The sequence below is a fragment of the Sabethes cyaneus genome, chromosome 3 (genome assembly GCF_943734655.1).
Source record: "Sabethes cyaneus chromosome 3, idSabCyanKW18_F2, whole genome shotgun sequence".
Lineage (NCBI taxonomy): Eukaryota > Metazoa > Arthropoda > Insecta > Diptera > Culicidae > Sabethes > Sabethes cyaneus.
This window is the reverse complement of record NC_071355.1, coordinates 140,239,319-140,258,922: the sequence shown is the minus strand read 5'-3', so window position 1 is coordinate 140,258,922 and position 19,604 is coordinate 140,239,319. Positions and strand designations below refer to the sequence as shown.

The 19,604-nt window shown below is 40.3% G+C and overlaps 1 protein-coding gene across 4 annotated transcripts in view; it reads right to left on the bottom strand.

The window, feature by feature from the left end:
* LOC128743487 (putative uncharacterized protein DDB_G0277255) overlaps positions 1–19,604 on the bottom strand; it is a 231,913-nt gene that overhangs the window by 211,590 nt on the left and 719 nt on the right. For all 4 annotated transcript variants that reach the window (XR_008412302.1, XM_053840080.1, XM_053840082.1 and 1 more), the window contains exon 2: positions 17,734–18,712. The gene's annotated coding sequence lies outside the window, so the exon portion shown is untranslated. The remainder of the gene's footprint in view (positions 1–17,733; positions 18,713–19,604) is intronic.

Below are 19,604 nucleotides of genomic sequence, written 5' to 3'. Positions count from 1 at the left end.
TAGACGGGAATACAGCCCTGAAGGCGGCCAAGCTGAAGGTGGGATGGTCCGTATGCCCACTGAGCGTGTTCCAGCAGCCGGAGGCTTGCTTCCGGTGCTTTGAGCGAGGGCACAAGTCCTGGAGCTGTAAGGGGCCTGACAGAAGCCACCTGTGTAGAAGATGTGGCGGTGCGGGCCATATAGCGAGGGACTGTTCGGCGCCGCCCAAGTGCCTGATATGTACAGGCCAACGGGACGCTAAGCACACAATAGGAGGCTCAAAGTGCCCGGCAGGCGCGCCGGCGACGAAAACACGGGCGTAGTGCAGGTAACGCAACTAAACTTGAACCACTGCCATGCGGCCCAGCAGCTGTTATACCAAGCAGTTACTGAGTCGTTGACGGACATTGCCATCATCTCGGACCCATACCGCATCCCTGCTGGAAACGGTAACTGGGTCTCGGATAGGTCCGGGATGGCGGCTATATGGACGAAAGCAGGTTCCCGGTTCAAGAGGTTGTGTCTACTGCAGACGAGGGATTTGCGGTTGCCAAAGTGGGTGGAGTGTTCTACTGCAGCTGTTATGCTCCGCCGAGTTGGTCGATCGAGCAGTTTACGCGGATGGTAGACCGAGTATCAGTTGCGCTGACTGGTCTAAGGCCGGTGGTTGTGGTGGGCGATTTTAACGCTTGGGCGGTTGAGTGGGGAAGTCGTCGTACGAACCATAGGGGTCGGATTCTGCTTGAGGCTCTGGCAAAGCTCAACGTAGACCTGGCCAACGTCGGCACCACAAGTACCTTCAGCAGGAATGGTGCAGAGTCTATTATCGACGTGACATTCGGCAGCCCTGGTCTGATAGGAGACTGGAGGGTAGACAATGGCTACACTCGCAGTGACCATCAGGCGGTCCGCTATGGTGTTGGTCAGATAACGAGGCGGCAGGCGGCGGGTAGAGCCAACACTCCAACCACCCGTGGATGGAAGACATCATACTTCGAAGTATTTGTGGAAGCGATCCGAAGAGAGTGCGGTGATCGCGATATGCCTGATCCGAACGCTGATCATTTGGTTGAGGTGCTGTCGCGAGCGTGTGACGCCACCATGCCTAGGAAAAGCCGACCTAGGTATGGTAGGTCACCGGTTTACTGGTGGACAGAAGAAATTGTGGAACTCCGCGGAGCCTGCTTTCGTGCAAGGAGAATTATGCAAAGAGCTCGTTCGGACGAGGGTAGAGCAGAATGTCGAGTAGCACTAGTTGCGAGCCTGCTTTGAAAGGTTATGTGCCAGTGCCAATGCGAACCCGTGGGGTGATGCCTACAGGATCGTAATGGCAAAGGCCAAAGGCGTGATGGCACCCGCAGAGCGATCGCCAGAGATGCTGGAGCGGATCATTGAGGGCCTCTTTCCGCGCCACGAGCCAAGGCCCTGGCCTCAGACCGCTGAGTCGTCCCACGGCCGACGTTCCAGTATCTCAGACCATAGCGTAGGATGGTCGGTCTCCGTGCCGAACATCCAAAGTAACGTGGGCGACGGTGGTTTAGAGGTCGGGGAGGAAGTAACGGTTACGAACGAGGAACTCATTGAGATCGCTAAATCCCTAAAGGTGAGCAAAGCACCGGGACCAGACGGAATCCCGGATATGGCCATTAAAGCGGCTATTCTGGAAGCTCCCGAATTATTCGGGGCAGTAATGAGTAGATGCCTGGAAGCTGGCAACTTCCCTGACAGATGGAAACGACAGAATCTGGTCCTATTGCCGGAGCCGGGAAAACCTCCGGGTGTCCCCTCGTCATATAGACGGATCTGTCTGCTCGATACTGCCGGCAAGGTGCTGGAAAGGGTTATCCTTAACAGACTCGTACAGTACACTGAGGGTACAAACGGTCTGTCAAGGAACCAATTCGGCTTCCGAAAAGGCAAATCTACAGTGGATGCCATCTTGTCTGTCACTAAGACAGCCGAGGTGGCGATCCAGCGTAAGAGGACAGGTATTCGCTATTGCGCAGTTGTCACGCTCGACGTGAGAAATGCGTTTAATAGCGCTAGCTGGGACTCCATAGCCAACTCGCTTCGGAACGTCTAAGTGCCGGTGTCGCTGTACAGGATCCTGGAAAATTATTTCCAGAATCGTGTGCTATGCTACAACACGGAGGAGGGTCAGAAGTGCGTTCCAATCACCGCAGGGGTTCCGCAAGGTTCCATACTGGGCCCGGTGTTGTGGAACGTCATGTATAACGAGGTGTTGAAGCTAAAGTTCCCGGTAGGGGTGGTGATTGTAGGCTTTGCGGATGACATCACCCTGGAAGTCTATGGTGAATCTATCAGAGAGGTAGAGTTGACGGCTGCCCACTCTATAAGCATTGTTGAAGATTGGATGCGATCCAGGAAACTGGAGCTAGCGCATCATAAAACGGAGGTTATCGTGGTGAACAACCGCAAGTCGGTGCAGCAAGCAAATATCAGCGTCGGGGACTGCACTATTTCGTCGACGCGGTCCTTAAAACTCCTGGGAGTCATGGTCGACGACAAGCTCAAGTTCGGGAGCCACGTCGACTATGCCTGCAAAAAGGCTTCCACAGCTATTTCGGCATTGTCTCGTATGATGTCTAATAGCTCTGCGGTATATGGCAGCAAGCGAAGGCTATTAGCCAACGTGGTCCAGTCCATACTCAGGTATGGCGGGCCGGTGTGGTCATCGGCGTTAGGTATCAAAAGTTATCTAGCCAAGCTGGAAAGCACCTATCGTCTCATGTGCTTAAGAGTGGCGAGTGCGTATCGCACAGTTTCACATGACGCAATCTGCGTCTTAGCGGGTATGATGCCTATTGGTATCATCATCAGCGAGGACGTAAAGTGCTTCAACCAACGTGGAACTAGAGGCATACGGAGTACCACAAGATCGGCCTCGATGACCACATGGCAGCGGGCATGGTCTAATTCCACAAAAGGCCGGTGGACACATCGACTTATCCCGGAACTATCCGGGTGGGTCAACAGGCGCCACGGCGAAGTAAACTTCCACCTGACACAAATTCTGTCAGAGCATGGTTGTTTTAGACAGTATCTGCACAAGTTTGGGCATGCGGAGTCCCCCGCGTGTCCCGAATGCGTGGACGTTGAGGAAACTTCAGAACATGCTTTCTTCATATGCCCTCGCTTCGCGGGCGTGAGAAGCAACATGATGGCAGTGAGCGGACAGGACACTACTCCGGATAACTTAGTCCAAAGGATGTGCTCTAGCTCGGACGTCTGGGGTGAGGTCAACGCGGCTGCTATCCAGATCGTACTTGAGCTACAAAACCGCTAGAAAGCCGATCAACGGCGAATAAACAGCCTAACTACCATAGTCCAGTAGTTATCTAAGAGTGTGCGTTAAGCACAATAGCCCCTCCCTGAAGTAATACCGATAAGGTGGTGCCAGGGGGGATCGAGGCTGGAGACTCGAGTAGGGTTTTAGTGGGTCTGGATCCTCACGCTCCAGTAGGGGGGTCGGGATACCAAACCCCACTCCCTGAGTTGTCTTCTCAGGTGTCTGATAGCAGATTTCCCTACTCGTTAAAAAAAGGGCATTAAATTAGACTTGAGTTTGGATTAATTTTGACTTGAAGCTTTATTTCAATATGATTCAATATGACAGCAAATTAGATTTGAAATTGGACTTAAATTTTGAGTAATTTAAACTGGCGTTTTCACTTGGAGTTAGGCGGACTTAAACGAGAATTTGAAGTTTTTTTTGGAAATTGCATTTGAAATTGGACATGAAATTGAATTATGCTTGAAATTGAACTTCAAATTGGAATTCAAATTGGAATTCCAATTGGACGTAAATTCGATATAAATTGGACTTGAGATCGGAGTTGAAGTTAGGCTTGAAATTGGAACTCGAATTATACTACTGTGTTACCTGACTCACTGCGCATAGTGTTGTATTCGCGGTATCGTGTTGGTTCGAAAGGTTTCGAAAAATATCGCCCTTGTATCGAAAATATCGTTGATTTTGATCACTAAAAATAACGTACTTAAACGTTATATTGCAAGTGCTAGTAGTACGCAATAATTGTATTGTGAAACTGAATTGTTATTTATGCAACTTTTTACAAGTTAAATGCAATAACAAAAGCACAACTTATAAAAAATCGGTTGTTATCGATATAAGCTGCATTTGCGTTATAAACGAATAAAACGCATGGTGACGTTTTATTTCAATAACACGCATATTCGCAGTGAGTCAGGTAAAACAGTAGTAATTGGACTTGAAATCAGTTTAAGTGTGATTTAAAATTGGATTAATTAGACTCTGAATTAGGTTTAAAATCAGACATGCAAATGGGCTTGAAATTGAACTAGACCTTGGGCATTAAATTAGACTTCAATTTAGGTATGGACACGAAATTTTACTTGAAAATAGAATTTACGCATTTCGTCTGACTCTTGCACACGTTATTCGTCTTCTATGTTTCTTTTCCGTTTTCTTGATTATTGCTCTGATTTTTTTTTGATTTCTTCCGTATTTCCCCTTTTGTCTCTTTTTTCTGTCCCATGTTTCTGTTTCATTGTGCCGTTTTTGTATGTTTTGTCTTATTTTCTGTCCTGGTTTTCCTCTAGTTTTCACTGTTTTTTTGTAATTTTTTCTCCTGTTTTTTATCTTTTCTCTTTTCTCTTCCCTATTTCCTCGTCTTCTATGTTTCTTTTCCGTTTTCTTGGTTATTGCTCTGATTTTTTTTTGATTTCTTCCGTATTTCCCCTTTTGTCTCTTTTTTCTGTCCCATGTTTCTGTTTCACTGTGCCGTTTTTGTACGTTTTGTCTTATTTTCTGTCCTGGTTTTCCTCTAGTTTTCACTGTTTTTTTTTGTAATTTTTTCTCCTGTTTTTTATCTTTTCTCTTTTCTCTTCCCTATTTCCTCTTTTCGTTTCCAGCTTTCGTTTGTTCCATTTTTCTTCTTTCAGATGCTCGGTTTCTCTTCTTTTCTGTTACGTTTTTTTTAAAGTTTTGGCTCCCGTTGTTCATCTTTTTTCTTTCTAGTTTTTTCTGTTTTTCTTTTATTCTTTTTCTGTCCCAGTTTCCCACCCCATTCTCGTTTTGTCCCATTTTTTCCTTTTATGTACACCGTTTGACCTCTTTTTGCTCGTATCCTCTATAGGTTTTCTTTTTTTTCGGTATCTGTATCGGTATCGGTATTTCATAAACAATTTTGAAAATTCAAAACTGTGTAGACTAATTTCGCTTATATGGCTGGCAAATACGACAGCAAATACCTACGCTAAGCCGCCGCCGATTCCATGCAGCAAACAGAGAATTAAGTTAGCTGATAGAATCACGAGATGTCAGATGTAATCTAGTATAGAAAGTAAACACTTTAAAGTCATAATCATAAAGTCAGTTTTATTACACAGTAATTCCATCGAAAATAGTACACGGAGGCGTAAATGAATACGTACAAATACCTTGTTCTTACGGTCATGGCTTACTTCGCCGAACCAATTCCAACCCACGAGGGACCACTTTTCTAACATTATCTAACATCAAGAATAACTTCATGCTGTACACGGCATGCGTTGATACTGAATAGGGTAGAAGCGGCTATTATTGGTAACGCATAATTTTACTAATGAATATGCATGATATTTTTCCTGGCGCTAATTTTCAATAGAATTGATCATTTTAGATGCGAACTGAAATTAGCACATGGTTAGAAAAAAGACATGCCTCTTAGAAAATAGCGAACACTAAAACGCTTATTGCTATATTGTAGATTGTTGTGGTGTTGTTACGTTGATAGTGATGGTTGCGGACCCTGCAGCGGCAGCTAGCGCTAGTAGCTGTTTACCATGGTTATGCTGGAAATAGACTAGTGTGTCATATAACAGAATCTCTATAGGCACACTCAGACTCACTACCGACTGCTGATCACATCCCATCCCATCGTCAATCCACGCAGCGAGTATGCGTTCATCATGGGCATGGCGAGAAGCGAGGCCAACAGCTGATGGACCGACGGACGGCGATGATGATATTGCTTTTTTAGAAGAATTATGTTTCAAAACATTGCGAGGGTTGTCGATTGTCTCCGAGAGAAATCGTGAAATACGAACCGAACTTCCCACGCAAAAGGTGTTTTTAGGCGACGCTTGCCTCAAGCACCAACTTTTTTGCAGAGATCACATTGATTGCGCCTTTCGAATATTGAAAAATGTTTAATTGCAGTGAATTTTATGACCAGAAATCTTCGATCGTTAATGTTTTACTCTTATGAATTCGATTGCGAATTCGGTCACATCAACTTGCACTGCAAATTGATTGATTCGCATTGCTACATACACCAATATATTGACGTGCAGGCACTCATTCGGCGTGTGAATTAGTTCTATACTTTGGTTTTATTCGCCGCGACGTTATACGCCTCGGGCCTGACTTGTATTCATGTGCGGCGCAGAATTATCGCCTTATGGTATAGGTAGGTATGTGTTTGCTTGCAAGTCGTGTTAAGAAATTTAACAAATCAATGCATCGTAGAAACGGTATGGACTAACCTGTTCAACGCAGAGATTTTAAGTAGACAGCCGGGATAACCGTTATATATCCGACAAAAGAGCACCTTTAAGATTCCAAGAGGGCACCCACATTAATTTAAATACGCTTAGTTTTTAAGCACTTTTGACCTATTTGAACTTTTTGCCGCTATTAAATTCGGAAGATTATCTTGTTTCAAAATATTATGAGTTTTATTTCTAGGCATTTGGTTAGCATCTAGATCGCGTCCGGTCATCATTGAATGCAACAACGTTAGTGAAATGTAACACAGTAATAACAATGTGGTGTTATGAGTAAAGTAATCAAAACTAACACGTAACATTTGCTTAGAATAAATGTTAAGTTTAGGATGCATGTACATTAGAGTGTCCCAAAATAGCACTATGTCAGAAAACCCGGGGGCTCACCCCTCAAATGGTAGCTTAAGGTGTCACAACAAAACTTTTATATGACGTCAACATTGGTTGCCGCGATTTAGGGGTCGCACATTTGAGTTTTATGAAAAAATGGCATTTTTCAGGAGTTAATTCAGAAAAATATTTTTAGAAACGTTAAAGTAGGTGAAAAAAGGTACTTCACTATTTTTTTCACAATCATTGGGATCTGATACATTCATAAAAAAGTTATGGTGGCATGTCTGGAGTCATATTTGGTTCCAAAAATTTATTGAATTTGGCAAAAATTTAAAATTTTCGAAATTTCATTTAAATAAACGTCAAAACAGGGTATCGAACAGTATCTCAGAGTAACGTACGTATACTGTATAGATGGGAAATTTTATGACGAACAACTTTGCCGAAGAAAGTATGGACGTATCTTCAAATCTCGCTAAGGTATTCACGTTTGGCGGGACCAAACATATTTTCGCAATTTTCAAATTTTAGTAGCTCCACGTGAAAAAGGTAAATGATAAAACTTGAAGTATGTCTTCTAAACGTTACCTACGTGTTGGATAGGAAGAAATATGCACCTTCCACAGAATTTGGCACTATTTAGGCTCAAGAATCACTTTAAAAAAGGGCGTATTTATTTTAATAGGTACTATGTTTGAAAAATCGTATCTCCCGAAACTAGGGTTGCTCCAAAATGATGCCCAAGCATGAGTTGTAGAAATTTGATTTTTCAACCTGAAAAAATAAACACTGGAATTTTTTTTGACCCTTTTTGTACTATCAGTAGATGGTAAAATCAGCAAGGTGTATTCAGACAAATATTAATTCTAGTAACATTTATTCTAGTTGCTAACATGGTAATATAACGCGGATAACATATGAAAACGGCACGTTTATAATAAAAATATAAAATATATGAAACTTTTTTTTAAATATCTTAAATACGGCTGCATTTAGAAGATAATTATTATTTTGAACACGTGTTGTCAAGCACATATGAAGTTGTTCTTCAAATTCAAATTATATATATGTATAACGAAAAATATAAGAATAAAAATAAGCAATATAATAATAATCTTAGGTTACAAAATATTCATAAAAGTCGTTGTTCTACAAAATCCTTTGATAAATGTTGCACCATTTCAGAAAAAGTATCAAAATGTATCAAATCACCAAAAAAAATCGAGGTTACCATTTCCTGTATATTTTAATTTTACATTTTTTCCTGACTTTGGAGCATAGTGAATTTTTTTTCAGTGTTTATTTTTTCATGTTTAAAACTCAATTTTCAGAAACTCACGCTTAGGCTTCATTATGGAGCAAACTTAGTTTCAGGAGATACAATTTCTCAAACATAGTACCTTTTAAAGTAAATACGCCCTTTTTAGAAGTGATTCTTGAGAGCCTAAATGGTGCCAAATTCTCTGGAAGGTGCATGTTTCCTCTTATCAAAAACGTAAGTGACGTTTAGAGTAAACAGTTCAAGTTTTTTCATTTACCTCTTTCACCTGAAACTGCTAAAATTTGAAAATTACAGAAATGTGTTTTGTTCCGCCTTCAGAAAACGGTGAATATCTCAGCGAGATTTAATGATACATCCTTACTTTCCTCGGCAAAGTTGTTCGTCATAAAATTTTTTTAAAAATTTTTTAAAAATATTTTTAGAAACGTTAAAGTAGGTGAAAAAAGGTACTTCACTATTTTTTTCACAATCATTGGGATCTGATACATTCATAAAAAAGTTATGGTGGCATGTCTGGAGTCATATTTGGTTCCAAAAATTTATTGAATTTGGCAAAAATTTAAAATTTTCGAAATTTCATTTAAATAAACGTCAAAACAGGGTATCGAACAGTATCTCAGAGTAACGTACGTATACTGTATAGATGGGAAATTTTATGACGAACAACTTTGCCGAAGAAAGTATGGACGTATCTTCAAATCTCGCTAAGGTATTCACGTTTGGCGGGACCAAACATATTTTCGCAATTTTCAAATTTTAGTAGCTCCACGTGAAAAAGGTAAATGATAAAACTTGAAGTATGTCTTCTAAACGTTACCTACGTGTTGGATAGGAAGAAATATGCACCTTCCACAGAATTTGGCACTATTTAGGCTCAAGAATCACTTTAAAAAAGGGCGTATTTATTTTAATAGGTACTATGTTTGAAAAATCGTATCTCCCGAAACTAGGGTTGCTCCAAAATGATGCCCAAGCATGAGTTGTAGAAATTTGATTTTTCAACCTGAAAAAATAAACACTGGAATTTTTTTTGACCCTTTTTGTACTATCAGTAGATGGTAAAATCAGCAAGGTGTATTCAGACAAATATTAATTCTAGTAACATTTATTCTAGTTGCTAACATGGTAATATAACGCGGATAACATATGAAAACGGCACGTTTATAATAAAAATATAAAATATATGAAACTTTTTTTTAAATATCTTAAATACGGCTGCATTTAGAAGATAATTATTATTTTGAACACGTGTTGTCAAGCACATATGAAGTTGTTCTTCAAATTCAAATTATATATATGTATAACGAAAAATATAAGAATAAAAATAAGCAATATAATAATAATCTTAGGTTACAAAATATTCATAAAAGTCGTTGTTCTACAAAATCCTTTGATAAATGTTGCACCATTTCAGAAAAAGTATCAAAATGTATCAAATCACCAAAAAAAATCGAGGTTACCATTTCCTGTATATTTTAATTTTACATTTTTTCCTGACTTTGGAGCATAGTGAATTTTTTTTCAGTGTTTATTTTTTCATGTTTAAAACTCAATTTTCAGAAACTCACGCTTAGGCTTCATTATGGAGCAAACTTAGTTTCAGGAGATACAATTTCTCAAACATAGTACCTTTTAAAGTAAATACGCCCTTTTTAGAAGTGATTCTTGAGAGCCTAAATGGTGCCAAATTCTCTGGAAGGTGCATGTTTCCTCTTATCAAAAACGTAAGTGACGTTTAGAGTAAACAGTTCAAGTTTTTTCATTTACCTCTTTCACCTGAAACTGCTAAAATTTGAAAATTACAGAAATGTGTTTTGTTCCGCCTTCAGAAAACGGTGAATATCTCAGCGAGATTTAATGATACATCCTTACTTTCCTCGGCAAAGTTGTTCGTCATAAAATTTCCCATCTATACAGTATAGTGACGTTCCTCTAAGACACTGTTCGATACCCTGTTTTGACGTTTATTTAAATGAAATTTCGAAAATTTTAAATTTTTCCCGAATTCAATAAATTTTTGGAACCAAATATGACTCCAGACATGCCACCATAACTTTTTTATGAATGTATGAGATCCCAATGATTGTGAAAAAAATAGTTAGGTACCTTGTTTCATCTATTATAACATTTCTAAAAAAATTTTTTTTAATTTACTCCTGAAAAATGCCATTTTTTCATAAAACTCAAATGTGCGACCCCTAAATCGCGGCAACCAATGTTGACGTCATATAAAAGTTTTGTTGTGACACCCTAAGCTATCATTTGAGGGGTGAGCCCCCGGGTTTTCTGACATAGTGCTATTTTGGGACACTCTAATGTACATGTACATAATGCAAATAAAACATTTACTTTGTAATGTAACAAAATTTAATTTTCGCAACGTATTTGTTTTGTCCCTCCGATGTTGGGCCACTGATGGGCGAAAAAAAAACAAAGAGAATTTTATAATCGAGCAAAAAAAATATGGATTTTAGGCATTTTTACTTAAAGTTTAAACGTGAAAACCAAATCTATTCTTGCTTTTAATAAATACGTTGTTATTTTTCATGCAAAAATCTACGAACAAAAAGACAAAAACGGGAGAAAATTTTTTTGGTCGAGTTTCGGAAATTCCACAGTTTGAACTTCCATTTCTATTTCGTGCTAGAAGCGTTAATTCAACCCGTACACTTATTTTTCGAGTTTTAAAAGCTGTAGAGCCCACAGACAATTGATTTGATAAAAAAATTTAACTCGTATCCTACAAATTATTTTTTTGCCCCCCCGATTTTTCAAGCCAATTTCCAAGTGGGGGGGGGGGGGGGGGGGGAGGGGGGTGGGGTGGATGGCAATAACTTTGAAAATGATTTGCAATGGCCTAATTACTGTATATTTTGATCATATAAATGTGATCTAAAGTTGACCATCCAATACAATGTTGGGATGGAATGTAATCGTCAAAGATATAATCTGTTCAGCACTCCCTTACATCTACTAGCAAATTTGTTTCTTCAGCTGGTCTTGATGTGAAATACAAATCTGACGATGTACAAAATGCTAAGTAGAACAGTAGTCCTATATGGACGGTAACTTTGCTTACGGAAGACATACGTGCACTTGCCATATTTGAATGAAAGGTGTTGCGGACTATATTTGGCGGAGTACAAACGGAAAGCCAAGAGTGGCGTAGGTGTATGAACCATGAGTTACAGGCACTAGTTGGAGAGATTTCCAGTGTACACCTAGCGAAATTTGGGTGACTACGGTAGGCCGGCTACGTTGCAACGATGCCGGAAGATTGTGCAGTGAAATCTGTTCTCTTCAAGAATTCTACCGGCACCACCTTACGTGTGTCGAGACCCTCATCGCATTAGCAGGACCGAGTACAATGGAGAGGCATTCTTGATACGGCAAGAGCCACTCCGGCTCTCTGCTGATAGAAGTAAGAATTAAGAGTTAACATGCGTAGTTTAGGAGATAATAGTCAACATGTTCAGAGGGTCTAAATTACCCTAAATTATCCCAATTTGTGGTTTGCGAGTTGGAACACTCATTTTTGTAGGAAACAGCAATAGAGTAGTTGTATCGTAACAAGAAGCTACAGATCAGTATATAATTCAGCAATTCTGAAGCTCTGACGAAACTTTATAGGACTGTTTTAAAAGTATTGAATATACCATATTCTAATCGACGGTAAATTCTTCTCTGATGTTATAAACGTTCGCACCTCCCGCAGTGCGAATATAGATTCGGATTATTTCCTAGTTGCAGTCTGCATGCGCTCAAAACTCTCGACGGTGCATAATACGCGTCGAAGTCGCACGCCGCGACTCAACATCGAGCAGCTACGAGACACCGGATTTGCCCAGAAATACGCGTGGCAGCTGGAAGCAGCACTACTAACGAAGGAGCAACTTGGCACAGCATCTCTTGAAGATAGTTGGAAAGGCATTAAGACCGCCATCGGTAGTACTGCTCTACCGGCACTAGGTACAATGAATCCGAACCGACAAAACGATTGTTTCGACGGCGAATGCGAGCAATTAGTGCACGGGAAGAATGCAGCACGTGCGAGAATGCTGCAACACCGTACGAGGGCGAATGTGAAGCGATATAAACAAGCGCGGAACAGGTAAAACTCGGTCTTCCGGAGGAAAAAGCGCCATCAGGAAGATCGAGATCACGAGGCGATGGAAGAACTGTACCGTGCTAACGATAAACGGAAGTTCTACGAGAAGTTAAACCATTCGCGCAAAGGCTATGTGCCGCAGGCCGATATGTGTCGGGACTCAGATGGTAATCTTCTCACGAACGAACGTGAGGTGGAAGCAGTATTATGACGAGCACCTTAACAGCGATGTAGCTGAACATGGAGGTGACGATATAGCAACAGATCTTGGAGCACGTGCAGAAGACGACAGAATACCAGCCCCCGACCTCCAGGAGGTAGCAGAAGAGATCGGTCGGCTGAAGAACAATAAAGCGGCTGGGGCTGATCAGCTACCCAGCGAGCTGCTGAAATACGGTGGTGACGCATTGGCTAGAGCGCTGCACTGGGTCATTGTCAAGATTTGGGAGGTTGAGCTACTACCGGAGGAGTGGACGGAAGGCATCGTGTGTCCGATCTACAAAAAGGGCGACAAGTTGGATTGTTGCAATTACCGCGCAATCACACTGTTGAACGCCGCCTACAAGGTACTCTCCCAACTTTTATGTCGTCGATTATCACCATTTGCAAAGGAGTTCGTGGGGCAATATCAAGCGGCATTCATGGGTGCCCGTGCCACCACGGACCAGATTTTCGCGCTTCGGCAAGTGTTGCAGAAGCGCGAAAACAACGTGCCCACGCATCAATTATTCATCGACTTCAAATCGGCGTATAACACGATCGATCGAGATCAGCTATGGCAGATTATGCACTACTACGGATTTCCGGATAAACTAACGCGATTGGTCAAGGCGACGATGGATCGAGTAATGTGTGTTGTTCGAGTATCGGGGGCAGTTTCGAGTCCCTTTGGATCTCGAAGAGGGTTACGGCAAGGTGATGGGCTTTCATGTTTGCTGTTCAACATCGCTTTGGAGAATGTGATAAGAAAAGCGGGTATAGACACGAGTGGCACGATATTTACGAAGTCCGTCCAGCTTCTTGGTTTCGCTGACGACGTTGACATCATTACACGTACCTTTGAGAGGATGGCGGAAACGTACTTCGAACTGAAAGCTGAAGCCAAACGGATTGGACTTGTCATTAATGTATCGAAAACAAAATGCATGAAAGGAAGAGGTTCTAGAGAAGTGAATGCTGACCTCCCTCCCCGGATTCTTTTAGACGGTGATGAAATCGAGGTGGTAGAAGAGTTCGTGTATCTGGGCTCACTGGTTACCGCAGACAACGACACCAGCAGAGAAATACAAAGACGCATTATCGTGCCTACTTTGGACTCCGTAGGACGCTGCGATCAAACAAAATTCGCCACCGCACGAAGTTAAAAATCTACAAGACGCTGATTAGATCGATAGTCCTTTACGGCCATGAGACATGGACTATGCTCGTGGAGGACCAACGCGCCCTTAGTGTTTTCGAATGGAAGGTGATGCGCACCATCTACGGCGGAGCGCAGATGGAAGACGGCACGTAGAGGAAGCGAACGAACTATGGATTGCATCAGCTGCTTAGGGAACCACCCATCGCTCACACCGCAAAAATCGGTCGCCTACGATGGGCGTCGTGAGGATGTCGGACGACAGCCCGGTTAAAAAAGTTCTCAATAACTATCCGACTGGAACGAGACGGCGGGGCGCGTAGCGAGCAAGATGGATCGATCAAGTGAAAGGCGACCTGCGGACCCTACGCAGACTACGTGGCTGGCGAATTGCGGCCATGGACCGAGTGGAATGGAGACGACTTCTTCGTACAGCAGAGGAAACCACGGCCTGGAGCTGATTAAGTAAGTAAGTAAAAGTATAGAATTTAAAATAACCAGCTTATTTTAAATTCTTTCTTTTGAAGTTGGTTCTATTATAAATGTTTTCTGTTACTCCTGCAATACAACACACAACTGCTTCCTCTTTATTGTTTTATAATTTTATTATTATTATTATACACTCAAGTACTTTTTTAAACGGTTTGTTTTTTCGAATATTAAGAACGGGGCAACTTAGGGGCCATTCATTTATTTCTGAATACATTTGAGAGAGGCCCGAAATTCGTCACGTATTTTGTAAATGGTCCCTAAGTTGCACCGTTCTTGAGTAATCGAAAAAAAAACAAACCGTGTAAAAAAAGACTTGAGTGTAATATATTATATTATAATATTTTGAGCATAAATCTTTAATGATTTGTCAAATAGAAAATTTTCTCTTCTGAAAATTCGTTCTCTGAAAATTTTCGGAGATTCGGCAATTTTAGTAAAATATCAGTAATGATTACCGAGTATTTCGGTGAAAAAATACCGCGATTTTCGGTGAAGTTTGACAATTGCTCTTTGGATTTTGGATTTACGAGATCTCGGTCAATTAATACATTCCCGAGATCACAGCTGTCGGATACCCGATGATTAAATTTAAGTGTGTACGTTGGAAAAGTAATATTTTATATCTAATATATACTACTTGAAAGTATGGGCAACTTTTTTTTAATTTATCGCCTCTATTACTATAGGGATTTATTTACTTTGTATTTGTTAAGGCCAAGCCAGCGCGTTAGAGAGAGAAAAAAGACGAAGCAAAATTTTCAACGAGAGTGCGCTTTTATTAGGTGGTTTTGAATACTCAACTGTCGTAACATATCATTTCAGGTACGGGTTTTACACACAATGATGTATTCGAAAAACTATCCTGTAATATCCTCCTGACGGAGTAGAGATTCAGCCCCCCCCCCGCCCCCTAGAAAATGGACCTGGTCGACCAAATAAAATGGGTGGAAAAAATCCCAAGGCTCTAGTCCCCCTAGAAATGAGCGCTACACGCTATGTCCAAAAGTAGTTATTATTTAACTTTCATGCACCTCAGATTTCTCTTCACAGGATGTTAGTATCGGTCAAAGCAATTAATTTAATGAAGGTCTTAAAATATTCTATCTTGGGTTTTTGACAAAAATCAATTTTAAAGGTTATATAGGGGTCATCTCCTCTCAACTGATCATATCCGTTGTAATCGACTACCTCCAATTTCATCCAAATTTGGTATAATTGCTCATTCCGACCCCACATTCAATTTCCCAAAGTTTTGTACAGATTGATCAATCATACTATTCATATGCGTATAATTTTTATGTGTATTTCTGGGCGGATTTTGCTTATATGTGGCACACGATAATCATCTGTAATTTCAAATGAAAATTTACCATTAGTTATGTGCAGAATATTTTGAGTGTACTAAAGGGTGTCCCACATCAAATTGCATCACGGAAGAAACGCTGTAGAAAACTACTTATTGGGTATTTTCTTTTGAAAATTTGAGTAGAAGTAGTTTAGAGTGTATTGTTTACACTCTATTTTTATCGCGATCAGTTTTTCGAAAATTGGAAAAATGGCTGTTTTTCGAAAATTGGAAAAAAATCTTTTCTCTTTTAGTGAAATGTAGAGTGTGAAGTGTTAGGAAAAAATCGATGAAATCAGGCCTCGCTGATAACGTGCATAACAATACATAACGTGCCAAGTGACTCGGCTCAGCCTGCCGATTATTTACAGAGGCTTCGATTGAATGGGCGCTTAGCTCTTCTGAACCAACAAATTCTCCAGGTCCGGATGGTATTCTACTCATTTTCTTACAGAAAATCGACGACGTTATAATGACCGAGCTCATCAACCTTTTTCGAGCCAGTTTCTTCACTTTGGGACATATCCCGGAGAATTGGCGGAAAGTAGAGGTTGTATTGCAGACTGATAAATTTGATATCAACGGTTCTCAAGTTGATGAAGAAAATCACAGATAACTATATCCGCAGTTGCATGAAACTCAACATCCATACCAACACAGAAAATCTACGGAAACCGCACTGCTCTGTGTAGTGGCGTTAATTGAGAAATCACTCAAATATTAGGAAACGGCACTTTTTGCTTTCAGGGGTCAGTCCCGGTGCAGTGGTTAGCATTCACTTCTCTCACGCCGAGGACCCGGGTTCAAATCCCAACCCCGCAGAAGTGACGAATGACCAAAAACTGGAAAGTGACTATAATCTAAAACATAAACAAAAAACGCACTTCTTCACAAGATTCGCAGTTTGGTTATGAGACTATTGTTTAGGCCGTCGACGTAAAATTTATCGTCTAAGGAAAGTTTGACACAGTACTGTCAAGTTGTATATTAGGAGCTCTAAATACCACAATGTTAAGTTGCTTACAAGACGGGCTTAATATAAACCCCACAAAAACAGTCGTTATATCGTTCACTAGGTGAAGAAAACATACTAGGGGTATTCACGTAGCTCCTACTATGTTGCGTAAACGGTGTATCTTGCTTTATCTGGGCATACCTTCTTCAAAAGTTTTCTTCTTAGAGCCCACATCCCAAAAGATCACTGATTATATTAAATTAACCATGTCGTACCGAATTTGGGGGCAGGATTACTTCTATCTAGCCCAACTACCCGTTGATGGATGAGCAGTCCATAAACTGTGTAGTGCAATCGGAGCCTACCCCAAAAGTTTTATCATTAAAACTGTCACTGTCAATAATGCCCTTCTGGCATACAAAAGAGCCTCGCTGCTTAATCGGCACAGGGCTTCGCGCGTTGTAACGCCGGCACTGTGATCAAGAATTCTTGTCTAGGAGATAATTTCTAAGGCTGTCTCAGTGGCGTTTTTCCGAGTGTGCTTTTGGTTAAGGGTAATGCGGGTAAAGCTAACACCTCTCGATTTTTAAAATTATTTTTTAAAGATTTTGTTGCAAATTTTCTTATGCATCCTGTTTACACTTGTTATTTTTTTCGTTTCAAGTCATTTTACAACCGTCGAGGTTCTATAGACAGCTATGCAAACAAAAAAAAAACAACCGATATGCGCTGAAAGAATAGTCCTTGTAATTCGCAATTGTTCGCAAGTGGAAGTCTGATTTATCACAGATAATTCTTTAGTCTACTTTGTGAAAAAGTAGGCAGTTTTTTCGTTTATTGAGTCTCTACAACGTTGTTTTGAAATTTTAAGGTAATTCGGGGTAAAATCGACACTGACATTATGCTTCTACAGGGCATGTGTTTTAAGCTGTATGCATTTAGTTTTATGTTTTGATTAAACTAAAACTCTTGAGCGAAAAACAAGCGAAAATTTCAAAAGTGCTATGGACCGCTGCGTCAAAAAAGATGCAATGATAAATAAAAAATCATCTGGAATCTGAAAGCTTCTTTTCCAATTTGTGTGAGGTTAGCTTCGCGGATTCCGTGACGGTCAAGGAAGAGGGGTTTACAAGAACTATGCATTTTGTTTTACGATATGAATGATCAGCCAGTTTTGCTGGTAATCTGCTTTAATATTGTGAAGCTCTAACAACTCTTTTCAATGGAAATTCAATACAAATTTACTTGGTTTGCTTCTTAAAATAGCAAACAGCTTTCTTCTCTTTGTAGTTATAAAAACGTATGAAGGAATTATAATCTTTCTACTCACCTTGTGTTTCAGCAACTGTTCCAAAAAACATTTAGATCGAAATTCCGTGCGTAAAAGAAGTTTTACATATGTAATTGTGCGATTTTCGGCAGCAGATAAATAATTTCCCCGCGTTTTCCTACTCGCACTTGATTCTGGCACTTTTTCGAGTTCCAACTGTTTTAGAATCGTCAAAGACACATGATTATCGGTTTATTCGCTTTTTTACATTTTTTTCGCACATTTAATCTTCAGAGCCGTTCGTTTTATTTCCGGATAAAAATGCCGGTCACTTGCTTTAACAAGGTATACAAATTAACACCAGATTACGAGTTTACACCAATCACACTATTCACAATTTTCATTCACTTCAGATCAAAAACTACTCATAGAAGTGGTTATAAAACACTACGGTATCGACCAACTCCTTTTGATAAACGCAGAAAGAAATCAGTAGAAATTGGTTGTTAACGCAACGAACTCTTCATTATGTTTAATTTCAGATTAAACCTTTTCTGTTTTCACACTTCGATTTCTTCGATTCTTACTTTCTTTTATCTTATAACATTATTCTTTACATTATTCAACAACTTCCAGTTAGTCACACTTTTTTATTAAACCTAATCCATCAGCATGTACTGTTGCATTTCTATACCCAATTATTAGTGCCATTTGAAAGTGACATTTAGCAAAAGGTTATTTTTTACCGTTGGTGGCACATCCCATAATATATTTTTTAGAATGTTTAGATATGAACTACAATACAAATAGACGCAACTTATTTCTGAACTTTTCTTTATCAACACTCCAGTGCACCAAAAACCGGTGCAATGTACCGAGAGATACACGATATTTTAATTAGTTCAATATCATTTACAGTTATCGTGGATTTTGGGCTATCTGGTTGTTAGGATGTCAGCTGATCGATTTTCATGTGAGTGATAATATGGCTTTTTTGGTGGTTCGCTTGGAGAAGGTCATGCCTCGCTGGATGGAGGGCCTGTGAAAAAGCATGAGAACATAAGTTACCTTCAGTTATTATTTCGATATTCGCACAACAAAAGCCAAAAATCATATTGAAAATTATAACTATGAACCACGGACACATATTTCGCTCAGTGCTTTAGGCTAAAGTTTAGTTCCCCCGCATTCCTTTAGTTAAGCGGAACTATCCATCTAATTAAGATTTTAGACGCCAATTAAAGAATGCTAAAAATGTCTACCTAGACACGAGCCTTTGTTTCCGGAAATTTACGTAAAAGGGAAAGCGCGTGACGCAAATCTTTGCCAAGGATTCGGTGCACCGACCGGGCAGGAAAAGATGGATACTTTCAGGAAACAGCTTCCGGGAATGAGTGGCTAAATGTAGCATGGAGAAATAATTTTACCCAACAGCACACATGCGTATTGTGTAGTTGCGCTGCATTCGTACGATATTCCATAGGCTGGGAAAATAAGATTTGGCTGGACAGACAAAAGTGGATATTGTTCTAAGATGTACAAGTAAACCCATCTTTATATATAAGAGGGTGTAGCGTCCTTCTATTTAATACAATTACGAAAAGTCTTATTTTTTAAATATATTCAATTCTAAGAGCAAACAAATTATAGAAATTCATAATAATACATCTCAAGAACAAAATAAACCACGGTTCTAGATTCGTGATTATAAACTTGTGATCTGTGATGGAGCTAAGCCTGGTATTGAATTCTCCCGTCCTAAAAGCCTGATACCTGCTTTGCATTTTTGCAGTACCCGATTCACGTAGCTACCAACCACATACCGTTACATTTAGCTGGTAGTGCAATATGGTTTTTAATTAATTTTAATATTCATAAAACTGGAAAACTCTTGTAGCAACGACAATTTCTGATTTGGCATTCTGTTGAAC